Below are 3,977 nucleotides of genomic sequence, written 5' to 3'. Positions count from 1 at the left end.
TTTAGTTCCTTAATTTCTCTCTTATTTACCTTCCTCTGACTGAGTTCCTTTTATCACTTGCTGCATATGCTCCCTAAGAAAAGGTGGCAAGGGGCCAGGGTTACTTCCATATGCACCAATTCAGCTTCCATCTCACCTTGAGAGCAAGACTTCTACCTCCTGCTGCATCCACCTGATTTCCAGTCTCCAACTAGAAGAAGAGCAACCTTCTTCTGACCTTGTGCCTTCTGTCTCCTGCTGCAGGTAACCCCCTGAGGGAAGCAGCAAAGGGCTGGGCATTACTTCTATCTGCACCATTACAAAGCAACTTCCTCTTCCTGCAGTGCTCACCAGCCTGATCTCCTCTGTCCTGAGATTTTGGAGAGCCTCTGTGTGAGAAGAGGAACAACCTTTCCTGTTAGCTGGGACCTTCTAGGTCCTGCTGTCCCTGTCCTGAAGGAAGAAGAAGCAGAAAATTGGTAGGAAATGAGACTTCCAACTTTGGAGGGGAAAAAAGTGAAATGAAGTCTCCCATCTGACTCTGCTTTCTATCTCATGTTTCTCTTCTCTCCTGTCTGATCTCAAGCCTCCCCTGGGGAGAGATATGGAATCCTCTACTCAGTGATAAATATGCTCATACTTGGACATACCCTACATATCCCAGTGATTTTGAAATCCTTTAAGTAATCATCCAAACCCCATTCCTCTTCCCCCCAGTACCCAATTTCTTATTTTCATTCCCTTCAACCCTCCTACCCCAAAGTCCAAACCAAGTGCTACCCAACCTCTCCCACTGTGCTCTTCTGGAATGCCTGTTATATAAGCAACAAATTTCCCTTCATTCCAAATATTTTCCTTTCCTACTCATCTTTTAGCTATTGCTGGAACCTGGCTCCCCTCTGATGACACAGCCTCCCTGGCCACTCTTTCCAGTACTGGCTGTATCTTCACTCGTTCCCCTTGGCTCAATGGTTAAAGTGGGGGAGTTAGAATGCTCCTTGCTCCCATTTGCCAGTTCTAGGTTCTCTCCTTGGTTCTCAGAGTTTTCCATCACTCAATAACCTCTCCTTATCTGAGGTTCATGCAAACCATATCTACCACACAAATCAAAATCATGGTAGCTATTGTCTATAGATCCTTAGATCACTTTCATTTCCTCCTTACTGAGTTCTTTATCTAGCTCACAATTTTTCTCTTCTCCCCAAATCCTATCTTCATACCAGGGGACTTCTATATACATATTGACTGACTCTCAAATATCCTAACTATTGAACTGACTTTCCATGACCTACTCCTCTACCCCACCTCAACCATGTATAGAGACAGTAATATCTTTGATCTTGCTATCCACAAAAGCACCACCTCCATGTTCAAGAATTCTGAGATCCCTTTATTCCTTTTTTAAAATTTTAGTTTTATTGATATCTTTTGTTTTTACATCAGTCATTTTGGGATATGTCCTCTCCCCATCCATGAGCCTTCTCATGAAACAAAGAAAAATAGTTAAGCAAAACTAAGCAGTACAGCTACATCTTCTAACATTTTATGAAACATTGACACCCAAAGTATCCTAATCCATGGAAAGAAGAGAAAGGCTTCTTCAATTTCACTTTATGAGACTGAATTGTTTAAGCTATCTATTTCTTATTTTGTTTAGTATTATGTATTTTTGTAGGGTAATCACTTTTCTTTGGTTTAAAATTGTATTGTAACATCTCAATTTGATTGAAACCCTACAAATTCTTATCTGTAATCATTTAGCCACTGCTCTGTTTAGCTGCCAATCCCTTGTCCCTTTCTTCAGCAATTGTAAGGCAGATACCCTTTCCTCAGGGAAGAGATCCAAGGCTTATTATCTTTGCCAATAATAAAAACTATTTGAGAGTTTAGTGGCAAAACTATTGCCATTGGCTTCTCTTCCATGTACAACATCAAAAGAGCCAAGATGTTTCTCCCTGTTTTTGATTACATCAATTTGACGCAAGTTAGCTCTATCAGCCACCACATACAGGTTATCAGTATGGATGAAATCAATGATCTTGCAAGCTGTTAAATTAATCTGAATGATGTCATTCACTTTGATGAGAGAATCTGGGTAATGAATAGTACAGGCATCATGGGTCACCAGATGAGATATGCCTTTTGTACCCACAAAGATTTTTCTCACTTCGCACAGTTTATACTTTACTTCCTTAGTTGTGATTCAATGAACAGGAAAGCATCCCTTTGTGTCATAAACCAAATGGAAACATTCACCTGTCTTCTCAATGCTAATGACATCCATAAAGCCAGCAAGACATATAATATCAATGTAGACCTTGTTGTCAGTCTTGATGAATAGCTACATGCAGATCTTTACTTCATTTCCAGTCAGGGCAAACTTGAGTCTGTTTCTCAGGAAGATGATGAATGGAAAACACTTAGCTTGTGGGGACCTGTGAATGGTCTTGGAGCAAAAATTCCTGTAAACTTATTTAGCATCCAATGCTTTGAAGCTGCTATGTGCTTCAGATGCTTCTTGGAACCATGAGCCATACCGTACCCAAGATAAAGTGGGAAATTAACTTGGCCATAGGATCAGAGACTCTCTATTTATAAATTATATGTGTTTGGCCAAGTCATTTTCCCTCTCTCAGCCTCAGCATCTTTGCCAGCAGCATGGCCAAGTGAACCCAGGGCTGGGCAGCAAGAGATCCCTTTTATTTCCTTTCTATCATATCTCTTCTTTTGTCTTTATTTTGCCTTGATCCAAGATTTATTTTTCTTACTCTTTTCTTTTTTTTAGTCCTTTCACATTATACCCTCCACCATTTGAGTTTCCTCTGCTTATGACTATTCACTTACCAATCCTGCCCTCCCTTTACATCCTCTCTAATCCATCCTTATTCCATTGTCCTCCTATTTTCCTTTTAAGTTTAATGCATTTTTATGCCAAATTCTTGGTGTGAATATGTGCATATATATAATTATGTTCCATCTTCCTTTATCTGATTCAGATGAAAGTGAGATTCATGGGATGCCCATTCTCCCTTTCCTTCTTTACTGTATTCTTTTTGTCTTAAATTCCTGTATTTATGCAATAATGGTTTCCTTTGCCTTCTTCATTTCTTTCTCAGAATAGTTTCCTGTTCTTTTCATTTTTTCTGCTTGTAAGACCAATAAAACAGAACAAAACCATTAGTAGATACTCTGTCATTTGAATTTTTAAAACATATTAGGGTTCTGGAAAGATTTTTAAAAATTACTCTGTTAACATATAAATGATTCATCTCATGCAACCTGATATTTTGAAGAATGTAATCAAAGATGGTGGATACACAGATCAACAAAATTTTTAACGCGAAGGAAATGAGTTTATTTTGGGAAAGGGTGCCTTCCAAGACTTACATATCTAAGGAAAAAAAAAACTCAACCTGTATTTAAAGTGTCTAAGGATTGCCTAACGCTTTTATTAGGAGGCAATGTAGAAGCAGAACTTAAAATTAATCCAATGTTTGTTTATCAGTCTCAAAATCAGTGTCCTCTGGGAGGCTGCAACCATGAATTGATTCCAGTTCTTTGGCAGTCAAATAAGAAATCATGGATGACTAAAGTTATTTTCAAAGATTAGTTTTCAAGTTATTTTAACCCAGCTGTTGAAAAATATTATAAGGACAACAGAATGTATTTAAAGTATTAATGATTTTAGATACTCTAATGCCCCAAGTGATCCAACTACATCTGGCTTCTTGTGTGAAGAATGTGAACATACCAATTTGCCAAGATGTGGATAAACCACTTGGTACAAGCATACAAATGAAGATTTAAGGAAAGAAAAGACAGGCTGCTCCAATATTTTAAATGACAATAATGATATTTTTGTCATGGAGTCACTGTAGAGCTATCTTTAGGTGCAATATTCAGTAATTTGAAAATTTTTTATTTCTCTATTTTATTATTTTATGATGTTTGAATGAAGAAATTTCTTATCCCTTGCTACTATATTTCATTAATAGGTA

General features: G+C 37.8%; 1 pseudogene; it reads right to left on the bottom strand.

The window, feature by feature from the left end:
- Positions 1–1,736: 1,736 nt before the first annotated feature.
- Positions 1,737–2,514, bottom strand: LOC140527830 (small ribosomal subunit protein eS4, Y-like; annotated as a pseudogene).
- Positions 2,515–3,977: the final 1,463 nt, after the last annotated feature.

This window comes from Notamacropus eugenii, chromosome 1 (assembly GCF_028372415.1).
Source record: "Notamacropus eugenii isolate mMacEug1 chromosome 1, mMacEug1.pri_v2, whole genome shotgun sequence".
Taxonomy (NCBI): domain Eukaryota; kingdom Metazoa; phylum Chordata; class Mammalia; order Diprotodontia; family Macropodidae; genus Notamacropus; species Notamacropus eugenii.
The sequence above is the reverse complement of the archived record's forward strand: the minus strand, read 5'-3'. Positions and strand labels throughout refer to the sequence as shown.